The 25,001-nt window shown below is 45.2% G+C and overlaps 1 protein-coding gene across 11 annotated transcripts in view; it reads left to right on the plus strand.

Moving 5' to 3' along the window:
- ZNF331 (zinc finger protein 331) overlaps positions 1 to 25,001 on the plus strand; it is a 43,232-nt gene that overhangs the window by 1,241 nt on the left and 16,990 nt on the right. For 4 of the 11 annotated variants that reach the window (XM_033229054.1, XM_033229056.1, XM_033229055.1 and 1 more), the window contains exon 3: positions 18,818 to 18,884. The gene's annotated coding sequence lies outside the window, so the exon portion shown is untranslated. The other 7 variants (XM_033229061.1, XM_033229062.1, XM_033229064.1 and 4 more) reach the window with 7 other exon arrangements.

Raw genomic sequence — 25,001 nt, forward strand, 5'->3', positions numbered from 1 at the left:
GCTTGTGAGGAGGGTGAAATGCATTAACATGTGTAAAACCCATAGACCCGCACCCCGGAGTGTGAGTGCGCAGGGAGTGCTGCTGTTATGTGCTGAGTCTGGATGTCTGTACATCAGGAGCAACATACATATGAAGTAACTGGGATGGGTGTTTGCAAGTCCACAAAATGAACCACAGCCTCAAATGGTCTAGAACTATTCTCCTTAACCTGAGGGCCTTCCATAAAGTGAACCACAGCCTCAAATGACCTAGAACTGTTATCCTTAACCTGAGGGCCTTCCTTTAACTCCCCTTACAACTTTCCAAGGGACGTTGTGTATATATTTACTCTATGTGTTTATCAGTGTTAGTGTATTGGTCCCCCACCACCACCACCCTAAGGAGATACTCTGTAATTTCATGGCATTAAGAAGGGTGTACATGCCCCAAAGACATTTAGACCCATTGGTCCAGAATTGAAGACTGTGTACCTTGACCACAATTATTGTTCAGGATGGTGGAAATGGTTAAGTAATTATACCACATTCATTTCATGGAATACTCTGCAGCTACAAAGCAGTAACTTTAGTTATAGCCATAAGAAAGAAAAATGCACCTGACATAATATTAAACACTACTAATAGTTATTAACAACAGTAAATGAAGGAAATCCTTCCATTGCCTAGAAATTCCATCGAATAAGATTTTTGTAAATACCTTATCCAACATGACATTTTAATGTATTATTTAGGATTATTCATGAATCCTTCAGAAGAGAGGAGCCTGGCCACATTTATTGAGCACATGTTTGTACCATAGTCTCTTGTGTTTTGCACACACTCCTTAATTTATTCTTACGTTAGTTTGTTTCAGCTGCTACAACACAGTACCATAGACTGGTGGCTGAAACAACATTTATTGCTCACAGTTCTGGAGGCTGGAAGTCTGAGAAGAGGGTGCCAGCATGGTCAAATTTTGTTGAGAGCCCTCTTCCAAGTTGGCGACTGTCACCATCTTGCTGTGTCCTCTCATGGAGGAAAGAGATGCGAGCTCTCTGGGGTCTTTTTCATAGGGCACTAATTCCATTCCTGAGGGTTCCACCCTCATGACCTAATCACCTCCCAGAGGCCCCACCTCCTAATAGTATCGCATTGAGGGATAGGATTTTAATGTAAGAATTTGGCAGGGAGGGGACAAAATACTCCGTTAATTAAGATGCCTACAGAGGCAATTTAGCTACATTATTGTGTTGAGGGTCTGATTGTATTACTGAAACCGAGCGAAAACATGTTTTAGAACAGGAAGGTTGTGCCTGTTTCAGTGACACTTTTTTCAATACTAAGCCTTGTATCAGTTTTTTTTTCCTGCTTTAACAAATTACCACAGATTTATTAATACAACACAAATATATTATCTTGCTATCCTAGAGGTCAGAAGTCTGAAGTGGGTCTCACTGGGCCAAAACCAAGATGTTGGCAGGGCTCTGGGAGGTGTTTGTGCTTGGAGGCTCTAGAAGATGGTCTTTTTTTTTTTTTTTTTTTTTTTTTTTTTTTTAATTGAGATGGAGTCTTGCTCTGTTGCCCATGCTGGAGCACAGTGGCACAATCTTGGCTCACTGCAACCTCCACTCCCAGATTCAAGTGATTCTCCCGCCTCAGCCTCCCGAGTAGCTGGGATTACAGGTACGCGCCACTATCCGCAGCTAATTTTTGTATTTTTAGTAGAAATGGGGTTTCTCCATGTTGATCAGGCTGGTCTCGAACTCCTGACCTCAGGTGATTAATTAGCCCACCTCAGCCTCCCAAAGTGCTGGGATTACAGGCATGAGCCACCACCAAGCCTGCCCTGTAGGAGGTGTTTTGTGTCCTTGCTTTTGCTGGCTTCTAGACGCTGCCCACACTCCTTGGCTCATGACCCCTTCTTCCATCATCAAAGCTGCAAAGACAGGTCAAGTCTATTTCCATCACATTACTCTGACCCTACTTCTTTCTGTTCATCTGACCCTCTTCTAACTTTGAGGACCGTGGTGATTACATTAGGCCCACTGAGGTAACTCAGGATAATCTTCACCATCTTAGTGTCAGCCCATTAGCAATTTTAGTCCATGTGCAACCTTAATTCCCCTTTGCCATGTAAGGTAATATAATCACAGGTGCCAGCATTACCATATTGACATATTTGAGAGGGAGTGATTTTGCCTCTCATAGGCCAATCCATTCAGAGTTTCCTTCATGACAGCAATGTACTAGCTCCCCCATAACTATAGTCCTTTTTTTTTAATGTGGTATAATCATAATCATGTTCTATTTTTTTTTTTTTTTTTTTTTTTTTTGAGATGGAGTTTCGCTCTGCCCAGGCTGGAGTGCAGTGGCGTGATCTCGGCTCACCGTAACCTCTGCCTCCTGGGTTCAAGCAATTCTCCTGCCTCAGCCTCCTGAGTAGCTGGGATTACAGGCATGCACCACCACGCCTAGCTAATTTTGTATTTTTAGTAGAGACAGAGTTTCTCCATGTTGATCAGGCTGGTCTCGAGCTCCCGACCTCAGGTGCTCTGCCTGCCTCGGCCTCCCAAAATGCTGGGATTACAGGTGTGAGTCACCGGGACGCCTGGCCTATATTTCTTTTTTTATGTGTTTTTGTTTTGTTTTGTTTTGTTTTTTCCTTATAGACAAGGTTGTGTTCTGTTGACCATGCTGGAGTGCGGGGGGTTGATAATAGTTCACAGCAGCCTCAATCTCCGGGGTTAAAGTGATCTTCCCACCCCGGCCTCTCAAGTCCCTGGGATTACAGGCGCAAGCCACTGTACACTGCTCCTATCTTGTTATATTTCTTATACTAGGATTAATGCAGCCCTGCTGGGGGCAAAAAAAAAAAAAAAGTCCCTAAGGAGCCCTTAAAGAAGAATCTCCAAATTACCTATAATTGTACCCTCCAGAGATAATCACTGATTAACATTTTAAATGGCCAACACTTTGGGAGGCCAAAGCGGGATGATCACTTGAGGTCAAGAGTTTGAGACCAGCCTGGGCAAGAGTGAGACTCCATCTCTACTAAAATAAAAAATTGAAAAAAATTAGCCAGGCATGGTGGTGCATACCTATAGTTTCAGCTACTCAGAAGGCTGAGGTGGGAGGATCACTTGAGCTTAGGGGTTCCAGGCTGCAGTGAGCCATGATTATGCCACTGCACTCTAGCGTGGGTGACAAAGGGAGACAATGTCTCAAAAAAAAAAAAAAAAAAAAAACAAGAAAAAGACGTTTGAAATGGTATTTATGTTTCTAGTCCTCTCCTTTGCCTCCAAGCATGTGTGTGTTTTGTTTTTGGAGTATTGAATCTTGCTAATTAATCATAAGTGAGCCAAAGACTCCACATCTTCATTTATAAAAGGAATCCAACCCAGCCATGAATCTCATTACACCCGTGTGTGTGTTGGGAGGGGAAGGGCTATGCTGGTGATCTTTGCCTTGCTTTGAAATATCTCTCACATATTTCTACCTTATAGGATTAGAAATACATCACCTGAATCTAACCTATGGCAACAACTGTTCAACAAAGACAGCCTTTTAGAATTAGATTACAGAATGTTAATGTTCCTTTCCCAGGACATCACAATAATCACTGATGAACATTAATCACTGGGTGCCTTGCAGATACAGACTTTCCATGTAACATTAGCAAGATTATTTGTACAAGTAACAAATATGGGCTATATAAGTAGCATTTCCAAGATAGAAAAAGAATTAGATGACAGTATCTCATATGTATCTCCCTTATCCTGTGGAACACAAGATTCAGCCTCTTGCTAATGTTCTCAAATTGGCATCTTCTCAGATTAGAGTCGTTAAATTAGATGTTTTTTATGCAGAACAATGTCTCTGTCCCCAGCTGCTGATGGAACATTTCCTCTTTATATTTCTTAGAATCTCTTTTGCTAATGTATTCGTTTTGTTAAACAAAATGAATTTCATTCTTAACATCAGACTCTGTTATTTTTGGTTAATATTGATTACGCAGATAGCGGGTTCAAGAAAGGCACTTTTGGTTTTTTTTGAGATGGAGTTTTGCTCTTGTTGCCCAGGCTGGAGTGCAATGGCGCAATTGCGGCTCACCGCAACCTCTGCCTCCCGGGTTCAAGCGATTCTCCTGCCTCAGCCTCTTAAGTAGCTGAGATTACAGGCAAGTGCCACCACACCCAGCTAATTTTGTATTTTTAGTAGAGACAGGGTTTTTCCATGTTGATCAGGCTGGTCTTGAACTCCCGACCTCAGGTAATCCACCTGCTTCAGCCTCCGAAAGTGCTGGGATTACAGGCGTGAGCCACCACGCTGGGCGGCACATTTTACCATTAGGAAAAAGAAGGGGACAGGCATGGTGGCTCACACCTGTAATCCAAAGCACTTTGGGAGCTGTGAGGCAGGAGGATCACTTGAGCCCAGAAGTTTAAGACTGGGCAGCATGGCAAGACGCTGTCTCTATTATGAGTTTTTTTATTTTTTTTACATGGAGTCTCGCCCTGTCTCCCAGGCTGTAGTGTAATGGCGCGATCTCGGCTCACTGAACCTCCACCTCCCAGTTCAAGCAATCGTCCTGCCTCAACCTCCCTAGTAGCTGGGATTACAGGCGCGTACCACCATGCCCAGCTAGTTTTTTGTATCTTTAGTAGAGACGGGGTTTCACCACATTGGTCAGGCTGGTCTCGAACTCCTGACCTCGTGATCCGCCTGCCTTGGCCTCCCAAAGTGCTGGGATTACAGGCATGAGCCACCACGCCCAGCCTCTATTATGAATTTTTTTTAAATAAAAATTATAAAAAGAAACTTTTTTTAAAAGAAAAAAAGGGAGATTGGCCGATGTGAGTTGGTCTTCAATAATAACAGGTAACTTCTATTGCACAAATGTTACATATTATTGAGTGTTTTACATAGATTATCTTATTTGCCAGTTGTAACAATCATGCCCTGTAGTATTTTTATTCCATTTTATCAGTGTTGAAACAGACACTATGAGGCTAACTGCCAGAGTTCAGATTCACATCTCAAAAGTCAGACCACACAACCTGTATTCTTTTTTTTTTTTTTTTTTTGAGATGGAGTCTCGCTCTCGTCCAGGCTGGAGTGCAGTGGCCGGACCTCAGCTCACTACAGGCTCCGCCTCCTGGTTTCACACCATTCTCCTGCCTCAGCCTCCCGAGCAGCTGGGACTACAGGTGCCTACCACCACGCCCGGCTATTTTTTTTTTTTTTTGAGACGGAGTCTTGCTCTGTCGCCCGGGCTGGAGTGCAGTGGCTGGATCTTGGCTCACTGCAAGCTCCGCCTCCCGGGTTTACGCCATTCTCCTGCCTCAGCCTCCTGAGTAGCTGGGACTACAGGCGCCCGCCACCGCACCTGGCTAGTTTTTTGTATTTTTTAGTAGAGACGGAGTTTCACCGTGTTAGCCAGGATGGTCTCAATCTCCTGACCTCATGATCTACCCGTCTCGGCCTCCCAAAGTGCTGAGATTACAGGCTTGAGCCACCGCGCCCGGCCACAACCTGTATTCTTAATTTCACCAAAACATCTCTGCCCAAATTATACACACCTTCTTAATCTACCTTCTTCACTTGGTAATTCATCATAAAAATTTTCTCAGTAAGCCGAGTGCGGTGGTTCACAGCTGTAATTCCAGCACTTTGGGAGGTCAAGGCAGGCAGATCACAAGGTCAGGAGATCGAGACCGTCCTGGCCACCATGGTGAAACCCCATCTGCACTAAAAATACAAAAATTAGCCGGACGTGGTGATGCGCGCCTGTAGTCCCAGCTACTTGGGAGGCTGAGGCAGGAGAATCACGTGAACCCGGGAGGCGGAGGTTGCAGTGAACCAAGATTGCACCACTGCACTCCAGCTTGGCATCAGAATGAGACTCTGTCTCAAAAAAAAAAAAAAATTCTCAATAAGAATCAATATTATTAGGCCAGGCATGGTGGCTTATGCCTGTAATCCCAGCACTTTGGGAGGCCAAGGTGGATGGATTACTAGGTCAGGAGAATGAGACCATCCTGGCTAACAGCCTACAGTTAAACCTGTGAAACCCTGTCTCTACTAAAAGTACAAAACATTAGCGGGGCGAGGTGGCGGGCGCCTGTAGTCCCACTACCCCTGTCGCTACTCAGGAGGCTGAAGTAGGAGAATGGTGTGAGCCCGGGAGGCAGAGCTTGCGGTGAGCCGAGATCGCGCCACTGCGCTCCAGCCTGGGCAATAGAGCTCCGTCTCAAAAAAAAAAAAAAAAGTCAATATTATTAGTATTCCTTGCCATCATATAGCAGACCATAATTTAATCTATACTGTGAGATATTTCTATTTTTTCATTGTTGAAACAATAGTCTCTGGAAATCATAGATAAAATCAAGGATGGAGTCTATGTCAGTATCCTGGCTGTGATACTGTACTGTAGTTTTGTTTTTTTCTTGTTTGTTTTTTTTTGTTTGTTTTGTTTTTTGAGACGGAGTCTCTCTCTGTCACCCAGGCTGGAGTGCAGTGGCGCAATCTTGGCTCACTGCAACCTCCACCTCCTGGGTTCAAGCAGTTCTCCTGCCTCAGCCTCCTGAGTAGCTGGGATTACAGGCTCCCACTACCATGGCCAGCTAATTTTTGTATTTTTAGTAGAGACGGGGTTTCACCATGTTGGCTAGGCTGGTCTCGAATTTGTGATCTGCCTGCCTTGGCCTCCCAAAGTGCTGGGATTACAGGTATAAGCCACCGTGCCCGGCCTGTGCTACAGTTTTATAAGCTATCACTGCTGGTGTAAGTCAGGTTAAGGGCATACCAGATCTGTCTCTATTATTATTTACAACTACATGTGAATCTACAGTTATCTCAGTTTTTTAGAAAAAGAAATAACTTTCCTAGAAAAACATTTTTCTTGATCACTCTGTCACGTACATTTGTGTACTTCTGTTTTCTTGTCTTTCTAACCGTTTCCTCCTCCTGGACCCATAAATTCCAAATGTGGAATTTTGAATCAAAATTAGATGTTTGTGGAGGGCCCGCACTATACCACACCCTGTGACGTTAGTACTTGGAATGAAAGCGTGACTAACAGGGCATAACTGCTGCCTGCACATTGTTTACAATCCAGCAAGCAAGGGACACTGGGACACCGAAAAGCAGCTCGGGCAGCCTGTGCTGGTTGGCGGCCTGGAGAGAATTCCAGGTGACGCTCCAGAGGGCCTAGGAGAGGATAGATACCCTTCTGAGGACAGCCATGGCTCGCCTGGCATCACCCCACCAGAGATTAGATGGGGTCCCAGATGAGGTGACACAGTCCCTGTCACATCCCCTTATGGACACAGTGGGCCACGCTCCCGATCACCCAGCCACAGTCCTAGACCAGTCACTGACTCACAGTCTGCCACTTGTATTTCCATTGTCTCTGGGCTTCCTCTGCCTTCACCTTCCAACCATGTGGTACCTGCCTGAGAGCAGCGGCCCCTAGTGGGACATGAGAGCCAGGACCCCGTCATTAACTGAACCAACACAAAGGGCACAGCCATCGCCATAGGTAACAGTGTTCAAGCCAGACGTGTTCTCCGTACAGGCTCCTGTGTTGCAGTAACAGGAAGCCTCGGGAGTGGGAACCCTTGTGGAGGGAGAGGTGACTAACTTGGTAGGTCGGTGTTGGGAGAACCACGTGTTCTAGAATCCGGTAAATACAGGTTAGTCCCCAAGAACTCTGAAACTCACAAATGCCAGTGTCCTCTCAGTTCGGATTGGTTTCAGGCATGGCCTGGGGGCAGGCGTGCCCTGGAGGGTATTTGTTAGTGCAGCCTGTGCTCCAGAAAGACCCTAGGGTCTCGTTCTTCCTTTCCCCTAGGCTGGCATCCTGCAGAAACAGCATCCTGAGGGGAAAAAATTATTTAGGTGGGTGCAAAAGTAACTGGGGTTTTTGCCATTACCTTTAACGTCAATTACGTTTGCACTGACCTAATATATTATATGTCTTCAAGTCAACTCTCCACATGAGGTACCTTTTTTGTTCATTAAATGATTTGTGTTTATATGACTTAGGACTCTTTACTCTTTATGGCCCCAGATATCCTCCCTAATAGCGGTGTATCCCAGTAGTTCCTTCCCAGGAGGTGTGGCAAGGACCAGGCAGGTATATTCCTCCCCGTACCCCTGGCTGACCAGCCCTCTCCTTGGAGTATTCACAAACCCATTTGTCAAATTTTTGACGTCCTGCTGTGTGCTCTGGTTTTCTAAGATCTGATGGTACAGAAAAATCCCTCCTCGAGGTTCATGTTAGCGCTTTATTTTACGGCCTGCTTGGGTAAGGAAGGGATTCGTTTTTAGGTGGAGTCGAACAGATATCTTTGGTCTTTTCCATGGGACTGATTTTTAGAGCCCAAGAAAAGAGAAAGTTAGCTTGTTTAGTCTGTACCTGGCAAAGCTGTCAGTTTTGTAAGACTTTTAAGAGTGGGGTTTGAGCAAATTTCTGTGTCACCAAAGGCAGGGATGTTTTTCAATATGCAGTAAATCGAAATTTGTTCTATTGACTTGGACTTCTTTGGGTGGACAGCTTCCGTTTTTTTTTCAGTTCCCCCTTTGTGTGAACTGTGAGAAACCATATGGTTTAATAATGAGTTGCAGAGGTTGGCAGATGTCTTCAGTGACAGTTTATGTATGTTTGTGGTCTACAGAGGCTTTGATCTGTGTATACACCGCGGATTAAATCAAGCTGATTAACATATCCCTCAACTCACTGATAATCGTATTTGCAATGAGAACATTTAAATCTACTCTCTTGGCATATTTAAAGTACACAATATTACTCATTATACTGAGTCACCATGCTAGACAATAAATCTCCAGAAATTATTCCCACTCCTTTCATCTTCTCATTACCCTCCCAGTCCCTGACAACCACCCCTCTTCTTCTGTGAGTTTGATTTTGTTTTTATACTCCACATGTAAATGACATCATGCAGGCTTTGTCTGTGTCTAGCTTATTTCACTGAGTACAGTGCCCTCCAAGTTTATCCATGTTGTCACAATAACAGGATTTCCTTCTTTGTAAAAGCTGGATAGCATTGCATTGTGTTATCTTTACCACACTTTCTTTATTAATTCCTGGTAAGTATGTAGGTTGATTCCTTATCTTGACTACTGTGAATAATGCTACTGCAGTGAACATGGGAGCACAGGTATCGCCATGACATACTAATTTCATTTTCTTTGGATATATACCCAGAGAGGGATTGCTGTGTCATCTGATAGTTTTAGTTTTTTGAGGCATCTCCATAGTGTTTTCCCTAATGGCTATACTAATTTACATTCTGACCAACAGTGTACAAGGATCCTGTTTTCCTCACAGCCTCGCCAACATATTTTTGTTTGTTTGTTTTTTAATGAAAGCCATTCTTGGGGCCGGGCGCGGTGGCTGAAGCCTGTAATCCCAGCATTTGGGAGGCCGAGACGAGCGGATCACGAGGTCAGGAGATCGAGACCATCCTGGCTAACATGGTGAAACCCCGTCTCTACTAAAAAATATAAAAAACGAGCCGGGCGAGGTGGCGGGCGCCTGTAGTCCCAGCTACTCGGGAGGCTGAGGCAGGAGAATGGCATGAACCCGGGAGGCGGAGCTTGCAGTGAGCTGAGATCCAGCCACTGCACTCCAGCCTGGGTGACAGAGCGAGACTCTGTCTCAAAAAATAAATAAATAAATAAATAAATAAAAGCCATTCTTACATGTATGAGGTGATATCTCATTGTGGTTTAACTTTGTGTGGCCCTGAATAATAGTAGTGATCTTGAGCAATTTTTCACAGACTTATAGCAATTTGTATGTCTTCTATCAAGAAATGGCTGTTCAAGTTTTCTGCCCACTTATTATCAGGGTTATTTGGTTTTTTGCTGTTGAGTTGTTTGACTTCTATGTTTTGTCGTTTTTGTTTGTTTGTTTGTTTGTTTTCTAGACAGGGTCTTGCTCTGTCATCCAGGCTGGAGCGCAGTGGTCACAGCTCACTGCAGCCTCTACCTCCTGGACCCAAGTAATCCTACCTCAGCCTCCCGAGTAGCTGGGACTACAGGCACATGCCATCATGCCCCGCTAATTTTTCTTTTCTTTTCTACTTTTTTTTTTTGAGATGGAGTCTCCCTCTGTCACCCAGGCTGGAGTGCAGTGGCGCGATCTCGACTCACTGCAACCTCCGCCTCCTAGGTTCAAGTGATTCTCCTGCCTTAGCCTCCGAGTAGCTGGGACTACAGGCGCATGCCACCACGCCCAACTATTTTTTTTTTTTTTTTTTTGTATTTTTAGTAGAGACGGAGTTTCACTGTGTTAGCCAGGATGATCTCGATCTCCTGACCTCGTGATCTGCTTGCCTCGGCCTCCCAAAGTGCTGGGATTACAGGTGTGAGCCACCACGCCCAGCCCATGCCCAGCTAATTTTTCAGTTTTTTGTAGATATGGGGTCTTACCATGTTGCCCAGGCTGATCTTAAACTCCTGGGCTTAAGCGATCCTCCCACCTCAGCCTTCCAAAGTTCTGGGATTCCAGGTGTGAGCCACCATGCCCAGCCCTGTTTTAGATGTTAACCCCTTATCAGATATATGGTTTGCAAACAGTCTCTCCCAGTCTGTAGGCTGCCTTTTCATTTTATTGTTTCCTTTGCTGTGTGGGAAATTTTTAGTTTGACATAGTCCCATTTACTTATTTTTGCTTTTGTAGGATGATCTTCTGGTGTGATAGCCAAAAACTCATTGCCAAGGGTGATGTGAAGGAGAATTTTCCTTATGTATTCTCCCAGTAGTTTTACAGCTTCTGGTCATACTTTTATGTCTTTAATCCATTTTGACTTAATTTTTCTTTTTTCTTTTTCTTTTTTGAGACTAAGTCTCACTCTGTCACCCAAGCTGGTGTGGCACAATCTCGACTCACTGCAACCTCCGCCTCCCAGGTTCAAGTGATTCTCCTCCCTCAGCCTCCTAAGTAGCTGAGACTACAGGCTGCTGCCACCATACCTGGCTAATTTTTGTATTTTTAGTAGAGACGGAGTTTCACTGTGTTAGCCAGGATGATCTCGATCTCCTGACCTCGTGATCTGCTTGCCTCGGCCTCCCAAAGTGCTGGATTACAGGTGTGAGCCACCACGCCCAGCCCATGCCCAGCTAATTTTTCAGTTTTTTGTAGATATGGGGTCTTACCATGTTGCCCAGGCTGATCTTAAACTCCTGGGCTTAAGCGATCCTCCCACCTCAGCCTTCCAAAGTTCTGGGATTCCAGGTGTGAGCCACCATGCCCAGCCCTGTTTTAGATGTTAACCCCTTATCAGATATATGGTTTGCAAACAGTCTCTCCCAGTCTGTAGGCTGCCTTTTCATTTTATTGTTTCCTTTGCTGTGTGGGAAATTTTTAGTTTGACATAGTCCCATTTACTTATTTTTGCTTTTGTAGGATGATCTTCTGGTGTGATAGCCAAAAACTCATTGCCAAGGGTGATGTGAAGGAGAATTTTCCTTATGTATTCTCCCAGTAGTTTTACAGCTTCTGGTCATACTTTTATGTCTTTAATCCATTTTGACTTAATTTTTCTTTTTTTCTTTTTTCTTTTTTTGAGACTAAGTCTCACTCTGTCACCCAAGCTGGGTGTGGCACAATCTCGACTCACTGCAACCTCCGCCTCCCAGGTTCAAGTGATTCTCCTCCCTCAGCCTCCTAAGTAGCTGAGACTACAGGCTGCTGCCACCATACCTGGCTAATTTTTGTATTTTTAGTAGAGACGGAATTTCCCCGTGTTGGCCAGGCTGTCTTTTTTTTTTTTTTTTTTTTTTTCGAGCCAGAGTCTCGCTCTGTCGCCCAGGCTGGAGTGCAGTGGCCGGATCTCAGCTCACTGCAAGCTCCGCCTCCGGGTTTACGCCATTCTCCTGCCTCAGCCTCCCGAGTAGCTGGGACTACAGGCGCCCGCCACCTCGCCCAGCTAGTTTTTTGTATTTTTTTAGTAGAGACGGGGTTTCACCGTGTTAGCCAGGATGGTCTCGATCTCCTGACCTCGTGATCCGCCCGTCTCGGCCTCCCAAAGTGCTGGGATTACAGGCTTGAGCCACCGCGCCCGGCGACCAGGCTGGTCTTAAACTCCTGACCTCGGGTGAGCCACCACGCCTGGCCTCATTTTACTATATGAAGTAAAAGAAGGGTCCAGTTGCATTCTTCTGCCTGCAAATACCCAGTTTCCCAACACTACGTATTGAAGAGATCATCCTTTCCCCGTTGTGTGATTTTGGCACCTTTGTCAAAGATCATTTGACCATGAGTTTGGATTTGTTTCTGGGCTCTATTCTTCCATTGTGTGTTTTCGTGCCAATGTTATCATCGTAATAGGTCTGTTGCCCCGTGAGCACGGCATGTCTATACAGCAGGTTGCAGCAAAGAAAGAAGGTTTACTGTCAGGCTGCAGAACAAGGAGGTGGGATGAAAATGAAATCCATCTTCCCAAGGAGTTTGGAGCTAGGGTTTTTAAGGGTTTTAAAGTGTGGAAATCACTGGTTGAAGAGTGCAGGGTGCAATCATGAGAAAGGAAGATGAAGAAACTATTCTCACGCTGATTCTGTTGCTATGTGGATGTCTTCAGACTGCTTGGCATCAGCTATTTTGCTGGAATTTGGGACCTGAGAAACATCTTACGCAATTCTTAAAAGCCTAATGATTCTAACGTTAGAAATTCTGTCTATGGGAACAGTGGGAACTCTGTCTCAAAAAAAAAAAAACCTTAAAAATCTTTTCATATTGTTTTCCAGTCTGTATTTTACTTATTTTTTGCTCTAATCTTTATTATTTCCTTCCTTCCTATCTTTGGACTCCATTTGTTCATTTTCTGGTTCCTTGAAATGTTTGTTTGAGATCTTCCTTCTTTCGTGATATAAGTATTTATTGCTATAAACTTCCGGCTTAGAACTGCCTCTCTTGCATTCTTTAAGATTTGAGAATGTTGTGTTTACATTTACGTTTGTCTGAAAATATTTTTACAGTTTGTCCCCCGGCCCATGGGTTGTTTAGCATCACGTTGCTTAATATCCACATATTTTTAAATTGACCTAAATTTCTCCCATCGTTGATTTCTAGCTTTATGCCCTTGTGGTTGGAAAAGATCATTCATATGATTTCAGTCATTGTAAATTTCTTAAGATTTGTATCATGACCTAGCATGATCTGTCCTGGAGAATGTTTCATGTGTGCTTGAGAAGAATGTGCCTGCTGCTGCTGTTAGAGAGATGGTGCAGAATACAACCATTAGGCGCATTTGGTCTAAAGTGTAATTCAAGTCCAATGTTGCCGTGTTGATTTTCTGTCTGAATGATCTTTCCTTTGTTGAAAGTAGGATTTGAAGTCCTCTTCTATCACTGTATTAAAATCTAACCCTCCCTTGAGCTTTCTTAATGTTTGCTTTATGTATTTAAGAGCTCCAATGCCGGATGCATACATATTTATAATTAATATATCATCTTGACTGATGGACTGATTTTATTATATAATAACATTCTTTGCCTCTCTTTACAGTTTTTATTTAAAGTCTATTTTGTCTTTTTTTTTTTTTTTTTTGAGATGGAGTCTTGCTCTGTCACCCATGCTGGAGTGCAGTGGCCTGATCTTGACTCACTGCAACCTTCGACTCCTAAGTTCAAGTGATTCTCCTGTCTCAGGCTCCCGAGTAGCTGGGATTACAGGCTTCCGCCACCAAGCCCGGCTAAATTTTGTATTTTTAGTAGAGATGGGGTTTTGCCATGTTGGCCATGCTGGTCTCAAACTCCTGACCTCAAGTGATCTGCCCACCTTGGCCTCCCAAAGTGCTGGGATTACAGGCATGAGCCACCATGCCTGGCCGTTAATCTTTTTTTTTTTTTTTTTCTCTTTTTTTGAGACAGAGTCTTGCTCTGTCGCCCAGCCTGGAGTGCAGTGGTGCAATCTTGGCCCAACCTCCGCCTCCTGGGTTCAAGCACTTCTCTTACCTCAGCCTCCGCAGTAGCGTGCACCACTATGCCTGGCTAATTATTGTCTTTTTTAGTAGAGATGGGGTTTCACTATGTTAGTCAGGCTGGTCTCTAACTCGTGACCTCATGATCCACCCACCTCGGCCTCCCAAAGTGCTGGGATTACAGGCTTGAGCCACCATGCCCAGCCAATCATTTTTAAAAATTAGGACTCCCTTAACTTTCATTTCTTGTAATGGGATTAATGCAGGCCAACTGCAAAAAAATTCAGTCCTTTAAGGAGTTCATAAAGAAGAATCTCAGAATTAATTACCCGTAATTCCATCTAGAGATAATTACTGTTAATCATATTTTGGTATATATGTTTATAGTCCTCCACTTCCCATCTAAACATGTATGTGCTTTTGTTTCTGGAACATTAAGTCCTTCTAATTGATAAAGTAAATGAATCAAAGACTTTCCAAGTGGTGGTTTATAAAAAGCATCCAGCCCAGCCACGGGTCACATTAGACCTGCAAGCATGTGGGGACGGGAGGGGCGTGCCAGTGATCTTTGTCTTGTTTTGGAAAACCTCTCATGTGTTTATACCTTATAGGATTAGAGACACATCATCTGAAACTAATCGCATGGCAACAAATTATCAAAAAATATAGTGCACCCTTGGAATGAGTTCTGCATCTGTGGATTCAACCACAGGTCGAAAATATCCTTGGTAAAAAAAATAGGATGTTTGCATCCTATTTTACAGATGCAAACATCTGTATTGAACATGTACAGACTTTTCTTCTCATTATTCTAAATAATACAGTATGAAAATTATTAGCATTAGATATTTATAAAGAATCTAGAGATGATCTAAAATGTACAAGAGGATGTGGATAGGTTATGTGCAGATACTACACCACTTTGTATAAGGGTCTTTTTTTTTTTTGAGACAGAGTCTCGCTCTGTCGCCGGGGCTGGAGTGCAGTGGCCGCATCTCAGCTCACTGCAAGCTCCGCCTCCCGGGTTCCCGCCATTCTCCTGCCTCAGCCTCTCGAGTAGCTGGGACTACAGGTGCCCGCCACCTCGCCCGGCTAATTTTTTGTATTTTTAGTAGAGACAGGGTTTCACCGTGTTAGCCAGGATGGTCTCGATCTCCTGACCTCGTGATCCGCCCGTCTCGGCCTCCCAAAGTGCTGGGATTACAGGCTTGAGCCACCGCGCCCGGCCATAAGGGTCTTAAGCATTCAAGGATTTTGATATCCAGGGGGGTTCTGGAACAAATCTGGTTCTGGAACAAATGGCTCTACAGCCTTTCAGAATTAAATTTTCTATGATTTTAATGGTTCTTTCAAAGACCATGACAGTAATCACTGATGCCTGTTGCCTTACAAATATGCTTGTACAAGTAACATTTCCATGATTATATGTACAAGTAAAAAATACCCACTAGACAAATAACAAATCCAAGATAAGTGAAACTGAGTACGATGGCAATTAAAATGGTTTGCGTGAATGTCCTGTAACACATAGAACACATGATTCATCCTCTTGCTAATGTTCCCAGTTTGGCATCATCTAAGATCATATTAGTTGAGCACAATTTTTGATGCAGAATCATCTCTCTTTTCCCCTGCTTGTTTGTGAGAGGGAACATTTCCTCCTTATGTGTCCTAGAATCTTTTCACCTAATGTGCTTAAACAAAACAAATTTTGTTCTTAACATCAGGCTCTGAAAGTTCTTTTTGGTTAGCATTCACTATATTGACAGCTGGTTTGACAAGTACGTATTTTAGTATAAGGAAAAAACAGCAGGCCAGGTGCAGTGGCTTTTGTTTGTAATCCCAGCACTTTGGGAGGCCAAGGAGGCAGATTGCTTGAGCTCAGGAGTTCAAGGCCAGCCTGGGCAGCATAGCGAGACCCTGTCTCTACAAAAAAAAAGAAAAGAAAAAAATTACAAAAACTAGCCAGACGTGATGGCATGCCCCTGTAATCCCAGCTCTTGGGAGGCTAAGGTGAAAGGATGACTTGAGCCTAGAAGGCAGAGATTGCAGTGTGGTTGAGATCGTGCTGCTGCTCTCCAGCCTGGGTGACAAAGCGAGACCCTGTTTCAAAAAAAATTAAAAACAGCAGGTGAGTTTCTTTTTTAAAACTGGATTCAGGATCAGTGTAATGTTACTGATCATCAATAGTAACCACAAACTTAAAAAATCTTTACATATTACTGTATGTATTAGATATTCTGATAATTAATACTTGAGACAGTCATACCTTACAGTATTATTATCCCAATTTTATTAGTGAGGAAACCAGCAGTTAATAACTGTTAGAGCTCAGATTCACATTTTGAAAGTTATACTATAGAGCCTGTGTTCTTAGTTTCACCAAAATATCTCCTCCCAAATTATACATACCCTTTCAAACCTACCTTCCTCTCAGTAATTAATGATACATTCTTTCAATTTACATGAATCAGTATCACTGTTAGTAAATGTATTTTATGCCATTATATAGCAGACTAATTTATTCTGTACTCTATTGTGATGTTTTCCTCTATCTTCTGCAAGATTTTCATTTTTAAAAATTACTGTCTTGGCTGGGTGCAGTGGCTCATGCCTGTAATCCTGACCTGGGCAACAAGAGCAAAACTCCATCTCAAAAAAAAATATATATATATATATATTACTGTCTTGAAATTTGCATAACATCAGTGGATGATGTGAATGTCCTAGCAGTGATGTTATACTGTATACTGCAATCACCAAATGGGGTAACCAGGTGAAAGTTACATAGGCTTTCTCAGTATTATGTGAACAACTACCTAAGACTCTACGGTTGTATCAATTTCAAAGAAAAACTTCCACACACAAGATAATCTCCAAACATATTGGGCATACATGTGTTTACTACTCTAGCTGTTTCCTTGGGATAAATTCTAAAAAGTGGGATTTTGAGTCAAAATGAGACTGTGGTTAAGTACCTGCAACATCCTGTAGACCCTGTGGCATTAGTACTTGGAATGAGAGCGTGACTAACAGGGCATAACTGCGGCCTGCACATTGTTTACAATCCAGCAAACAAGGGACATCGAAAAGCAGCTGGGGCAGCCTGTGCTGGCCGGTGGCCTGCAGAGAATTCCAGGTGACGCTCCAGAGGGGCCTAGGAGAGGATACCCTTCTGAGGACAGCCATGGCTCGCCCGGCATCACCCCGCTCGGAGGCCAGACGGGGTCCCAGCTGGGGTGACACAGCCCCTCTCCCAGTCGGGAAGGGGAGTCTGCAGGGAACAAGATGGACTCAGTGTGGGGCTGCCTGCCTGGAACGCGCCCTGAGGCCCCTGCCTGGGACCGTCCCGGACTACGTTTCCCAGAAGCCCCCAGGAACGTAAGGCGCTGCATGCTGGGACACGGGGCTTGGGGCTCTGGTTTCCCCAGACATGGTCCGGCGTCCTCCTCAAGCCTCTCATCCCTTCCGGAAGCTCCTGTGTGTTTGAGCCTGAGTAGGGCATTCGCTTCCTGGGAGGAACCCAAGGGTACATGCCAGGCACTGGGGTAGGGGGACCGCCGAGTGCGCCCGCGGCTTCGGGAGAGGTCAAGGAAGGAAGGAGTAGGAAGGGTGCGCGCACGCGTGTCAGTGTGTTCATGTGTCAGCGTCTGTGCACGCGCACATGTGTGTCGGGGTCTGGTTGCACATGCGTGTCAAGGTCTGGCCACACACATGCGTTGGGGGGTTCTGTGTGCACGCACACGTGTATCGGGGTCTGGGTGTACATGCGTGTCGGGATGTGTGCACGCACATGCGTGTCGGGCTCTGCTGCTGCTTGCGCGCTCTCGCAGCTGGGTGCTCGAGGCCTCTCCCGGGTCCAGGGTGCGCATGCGCGCTGGCCTCCATGGGTGGCGGGACCGAGTGTATGACGCACTTGCGTGGGAGTACGAGGCTGACGCGGCGGCCCTGTCCCCGTAACTGTGACACGGGTGCACGCGAGCGTCATTGGGGGTGATGGGGGCCTCCCTGGGTGCGCTTCTGCACTGGTGACTAAACCGCTGTGGCTCCGCCAGTCCGCGCAGGTGAGATTGGCGCCCATGGCTCCGAGGGGAGGCGGGCACTGAGCTTCTGACGGTGACGCACTTGCTGGAGAGTGTGGGGTGACACAGCCGGGCTCGCCCCATAACTGGTGACCGGGGGTGCTCCAGAGGCTTTGGGTCGACGGAGCCCACACCTGTGAACCTCGGCGGTGCGTCCCGGGGACTGTGCTCTGTGAGGTGCACTCTGGGGGTTGTGTGGGGCGGCGGTCAGGACGGGTCTCCGTGGCCCACGGATGCACCTTTGCACTGTGTGGGGTGGCGGGGGCCACAGTGGGGGGGCGTTAGTGGGTATGAGGGGCACAGATGTGTCTCAGGACAGCGTGAGCTGTGGTGAGGCTGAGCCGTCTGTGCAGGCTTGTGCTGGGATGGTGATCGGGCCTTCTGGGTGACGCAGGTGTGTGTGACAGCGCAACCTGTGGCTCCAGCGTCTCTGCTGCTTCACCTCCTAACTAAGTGGTACCTGCCTGAGAACAAGGGCCACAGAGGGACGTGAGCGCCTGAGCCCCGCCGCGAAATTCACCAACAACAAGGCAGAAACAGCCATGAGGTGACGCTTTCAGAGCCAGAAGTGCTCTCCATGCAGGCCTCATGAGTGACAGGAGACGGTGGCCTCGGGAGTAGAATTCCTCCTATAGAGGGACACGTGCCTGATGTGGGAGACAGGGGGAGGGGCAGCTCCACGCCTCATCATCTCAATCACCTCATCTTGCTCCAGGAATCTCCCAGAAACTCCATCTCGGGCCTTGTATTTCTCTTTGGTTTGATTAGATATGGCAGGTGTTACCCTTCTGGTTCTCTTTCCCCCAGGCCAGCATCCTTCAGGAAAAGCATCCCCGAGGAGGAAGACGGATCGTTAAACATCTTAAAGGGTCAGGTGAGTATCCTTTTTTTTTTAAATTAAATGATATGTGTTTATAAGACTTAAGACCAAACATTAAATGTAGATGACCAAGATCTGAGTCCTGTTTCTGCCTGTTAGCTTTTTGAGCCTTCTGAAGATAGGCTTGTGAGGAGGGTGAAATGCATTAACATGTGTAAAACCCACAGACCCGCACCCCGGAGTGTGAGTGTGCAGGGAGTGCTGCTGTTATGTGCTGAGTCTGGATGTCTGTACATCAGGAGCAACGTATATATGAAGGTAACTGAGATGGGTGTTTGCAAGTTCACAAAATGAACCACAGCCTCAGATGGTCTAGAACTATTCTCCTTAACCTGAGGGCTTTCCATAAAGTGAACCAATTTTGTAAAATACAAAAATTAGCTGGGTCTGGTGGTGCATGCCTGTAATCCCAGCTCCTCAGGAGGCTGAGGCAGGAGAATCACTTCAACCTGGGAGGCTGTGAACCTGTGATGAGGTGAGATCACGCCACCACCACACTCCAGCCTGGGTGACAGAGCAAGACTTTGTCTCCAAAAAAAAAAAAAGCTTTGTGACTAAATGTGTGGGGAGAAGCAAGCTGTTGTAGTGGACATCAGTTGGTGTCCTGCAGTTCAATTCTGAATTCTGACACCGTCTACCTGGATATGGCATCAGATTCCACAGGTTGTGAGCAAGACTGTCCCACTCTGCCCCACTAGCCACAAGACCAGGCCTCTGGGACATTTTGCTAACCCTCCGCAGGTTGGGGTTCTTATACTCTTTGGCTTCTATTAATGTATTTGATTGACTCATAATTCAGGGAAACATATATACCAGTTTATTACAAAGGATATTTTAAAGGATACTAATGAACAGCCAGATGAAGAGATATGTAGGGCTAGAGTTGGAAGAGTCCCAAGCACAGGAGCTTCTGTTCCCATGGAATTGGGGTGCGCCACCTTTTCAGCACATGGATGAGTTGTTTTATACCTTCCTATCAGACGCCTCTTGTTGAGCTGTCCAGAAGCTCTCCTCACCCTGTCTTCTTAGGCCGTTTATGGAGACTTCATTGTATAGTTGTGACTGTAGCATGCACGAATGTGTTGAAATGTGATTGGACAAATAGAATTGATCTAATGCTAATAGACTGAGGGGGGAAACTCAAGGCCCATCTGTTCAGATTCTTCTTAGCCTCTCAGTGCAGCGTTCCTTCCTACAGTTATAGGGCAGGACCCTCTCTGGAGTGAGAGTCCTGTTTTGGGCAGGTGAAAGGAGGGCAAGAGAAGATGAGAGAGAGAGAGAGAGAGATTCTGCTTCCTGAGGCTTGCTTCTGAGGCTGAAAGTGCCCTAACATTAAGACTGTACCTGGCCGGGCGCGGTGGCTCAAGCCTGTAATCCCAGCACTTTGGGAGGCCGAGACGGGCGGATCACGAGGTCAGGAGATCGAGACCATCCTGGCTAACACGGTGAAACCCCGTCTCTACTAAAAATACAAAAACTAGCCGGGCGAGGTGGCGGGCGCCTGTAGTCCCAGCTACTCGGGAGGCTGAGGCAGGAGAATGGCGGAAACCCGGGAGGCGGAGCTTGCAGTGAGCTGAGATCTGGCCACTGCACTCCAGTCCGGGCGACAGAGCGAGACTCCGCCTCAAAAAAAAAAAAAAGACTGTACCAAGGGTTCTGGGATTATGAGCCAGGAACCATGGACAAGAACATACACACACACACATACCCCATATATACACACCTACATATATATACATCATACACACATACACACACACTTCATATGTACACACATATACACACCTACATATAACATATATACATACCATACACACACCCCATATACACACCTACATATATACACACATACATATACACATACACACACACCATATATACACATACACACCTACATATATACACCATACACACATGTACACACACCATATATACACATATACACACACATACTCCATATGTGCATATACGCACCTACATATATATACACATATACATGCCATTCACACATACCCCATATACACACACATCCCATATATGTACCTATACACACCTACATATATACACACATAAAAACCATACACACATACCCCATATATACAGATATACACACCTACATATATACACACACATATACACACACCCCATATATACACAAATATACACACCTACATATATACACCATACACACACATACATACCCCATATATACATATACACATATATACACACGCATGCATATACACATACCATAATGCACATATACATATACACACACGAGCATATACACATACATGCCATACACACACATATATACACACATACACACATATACATATATACACACCATATATATACACACATACACACACCCCATACACACGCATACCTCATATATACAAACATATACACATCTACATATACCCACACACACACCATACACACGCATATGTACACGTATATACCCACACCATACACACACACCATACACACATATATACACACACCATATATAGACGCACATATACACACATCCACGCCATACACACACACCATACACACACACACCATATATATACACACTATACACACAAATGTATACACACACCATATACACACACATACATATACACTATATATACACACACTATGTATGCACACATATATGCACACCCACAGATAGACACACATATACACCAACATACACACAATTATATCACAAGGTCTGATTGTATTACTGAGACACAGTGAAAGGATGTTCCATAACAGGAAGGTTATGCTTGTTTCAGTGACACTGCTTTTTCAGTATTAGGCCTTATATCAGTTTATTTTTGCTCTTTTAACAAATTACTGTAGGTTATTAGCTTAATACAACACAAATGTATTATCTTACTGTCATAGAGGTCAGAAGTCTGAAGTGGGTCTCACCGGGCTAAAACCAGGGTGTTGGAGGCTCTAGACGCCTACCCATACTCCTTAGTTCGTGACCCCTTCTTCCATCACCAAAGCCTATAAAGATAGGTCATTTTTCCTTCACATCACTCTGACCCTCCTCTTCCAAGTTTAAGGACTCTGGTCATTACATTGCGCTTGCTTCTTTTTTTTTTTTTTTTTTTTTTTTTTGAGATGGAGTCTCACTCTATTGCCCAGGCTGGAGTGCAGTGGTATGATCTCAGCTCACTGCAAGCTCCACCTTCTGGGTTCAGGCCATTCTCCTGCCTCAGCCTCCCGAGTAGCTGGGACTACAGGTGCCCGCTACCATGCCCAGCTAATTTTTTGTAGTTTTAGTAGAGACGGGGTTTCACCATGTTAGCCAGGATGGTCTCGATCTCCTGACCTCATGATCTGCCCGTCTCGGCCTCCCAGAGTGTTGGGATTACAGGTGTGAGCCACCGCGCCCAGCCTGCGCTTGCTTCTAGTAAGAGAATCTTCCATATCTTAGAGCCAGCTGATTAGCAATTTTAAGTCCATTTGCAACCTTAATTTTCCTTTGCCATGCGAGGTAACATATTTGAAAGTACTGGAATTACCATAGAGACACATTTGAGAGATGGACAAAATGGCAAGATCCCATCTCTGCAAAAATAACAAAAGTTAGCCAGCCATGGTAATGCGCAACTGTGGTCCCAGCTACTAGGGAGGCTGAGGTGGGAGGATCTCTTGAACCCAGGAGATCAAAGCTTCAGTAAGCTGTGTTCACGCCACTGTACCCCAGTGGGGAGAGCGTGAGACCCTGTCTCAAAACATATGTACACACATACACCCATTTGAGAGGCAGGCCTATCCTTTCAGAGTTTCCTAAATGACTACAGTGTGCCTGCTCCCCCATAACTATGTTTGTGTTTGGTATTTTCTTTTAATTTGGGACTATCTCGTTCAATTTCCTTTTTTTTTTTTTTTTTGAGACGGAGTCTCGCTCTGTGGCCCAGGCTGGAGTGCAGTGGCCGGATCTCAGCTCACTGCAAGCTCCGCCTCTTGGGTTCACGCCATTCTCCTGCCTCAGCCTCCCGAGTAGCGAGGCGCCCACCACCTCGCCCGACTAGTTTTTTGTATTTTTTAGTAGAGACGGGGTTTCACTGTGTTAGCCAGGATGGTCTCAATCTCCTGACCTTGTGATCCGCCCGTCTCAGCCTCCCAAAGTGCTGCGATTACAGGCCTGAGCCACTGCTCGTGGCCTCGTTCAATTTATGATAATGAGATTAATGCAGGCCTGCTGGGGGAAAAAAAAATTGGTCCCTAAGGAGCTCTTAGAGAACACTCTCTAAATTACCCATAATTGTATAATGCAGAGGTAATTACTGTTTCTAGTCCTTGTTTTTGTAATTAGTGTTTGTAGTCCTCCTTTTTGCCTTTAAGCATGGATGTGTTTTCTTTCTGGAGCATGGAATTTTGCTAATTAATCATGTGAATACACCAGAGACTCTTTAAATCTAGTTTTAAATCTAATCTATAGCAGCCAATTATCAAGAAAGACAGCCTTTAAAATTAGATTCTAAGGCGGAATGATTGCTTGAGGCCAGGAGTTTGAGACCAACCTGAGCAACGTAGTGAGACCTCATCTCTCCAAACATTTAAAAAACAAGCCAGGCATGGTGGTGTGTGCCTGTGGTCCTAGCTACTTAGGAAGCTGAAGTGGGAGGATCCCTTCAGCCCAGGAGGTTAAGGCTGCAATGAACCGTGATCCCACCACTGCCCTCCAGCCTGGGTGAAAGAGTGAGACCATCTCAAAGAAAAAAAAAAAAAAACTAGAAGGCCAGGCGCAGTGGCTTACAGCACTTTGGGAGGCCGAGGTGGGTAGATCACCTGAAGTCAGGAATTCAAAACCAGCCTGGCCAACATGGTGAAACCCTGTCTCTACAAAAAATACAAAAATTTGGCAGGCATGGTGGTGCACACCTGTAATCCCAGGTACTTGGGTGGCTGAGGCAGGAGAATGGCTTGAACCTGGGAGGTGGAGGTTGCAGTGAGCCTAGATTGTGCCACTGCACTCCAGCCTGGGTGACAGAACAAGCATCTGTCTCAAGAAATAAAATAACTAGAGATTCTAGAATTTTAATGTTTCTTTCCCGGAACATGACAGTAATCACTGATAAATTCTAAGTAATCATCGGGTGCCTTACAAATATGGACTTTCTGGATAACATTAACAAGGTTATAGATACAAGTAACCAATAAAGACTGTATAAGTAACATTTGCAAGATAAAAGAATTAGGTGATAAGATGACAATAGTTAAAAATGTTCACATGTATCTTCCATTTCACATAGAACACAAGATTCACGCCAGGCGCAGTGGCTCATGCCTGTAATCCCAGCACTTTGGGAGGCCAAGGCAGGTGGATCACTTGAGGTCAGGAGTTCCAAGACCAGCCTGGCCAACATGGCAAAACCCCATCTCTACTAAAAATACAAAATTAGCCAGGCATGGTGGCACATGCCTGTAATCCCAGCTTCTTGGCAGGCTGAGCAGGAGAATCGCTGGGACTCGGGAGGCGGAGACTGCAGTGAGCTGAGATCGCGCCACTGTACTCTAGCCTTGGCAACAGAGCAAGACTCCATCTCAAAAAATAAAATAAAATAAAAATAAATAAAATAAAACAAGGTACATATAATGTGGAAAGAGATGTTTTGGTGAAATTAAGAACACAGGCTTGGGTGAACCGGCCCAGGTCAGAAATAGAGGAGGTCAGAACTCCTGTGCTGATCAGTAGTGGGATGGTACCTGTGAACAGTCACTGTACTGCAGCCTGGGCAACAGTCAGACCCTGTCTCAAAAAAAAAAAAAAAAAAAAAAAAAAAGACTCTATGGCCTTTTTTTTTTTTTTTTTTTTTGAGATGAAGTCTTGCTGTGTCACCAGGCTGGAGTGCAATGGCGGGACCTCGGCTCACTGCAACCTCCGCCTCCTGGGTTCAAGCGATTCTCCTGCCTCAGCCTCCCGAGTAGCTGGGACTACAGGTGCGTGCCACCGTGCCCAGCTCATTTTTGTATTTGTAGTAGAGATGGGGTTTCACTATATTGGCCAGGATGGTCTCGATCTCTTGACCTCGTGATTCGCCCACCTCAGGATTACAGGCGTGAGCCACCGGGTGAGCTACTGCGCCCGGACTGTAC

This window comes from Trachypithecus francoisi, unplaced genomic scaffold (genome assembly GCF_009764315.1).
Source record: "Trachypithecus francoisi isolate TF-2019V2 unplaced genomic scaffold, Tfra_2.0 Lachesis_group12, whole genome shotgun sequence".
Taxonomy (NCBI): domain Eukaryota; kingdom Metazoa; phylum Chordata; class Mammalia; order Primates; family Cercopithecidae; genus Trachypithecus; species Trachypithecus francoisi.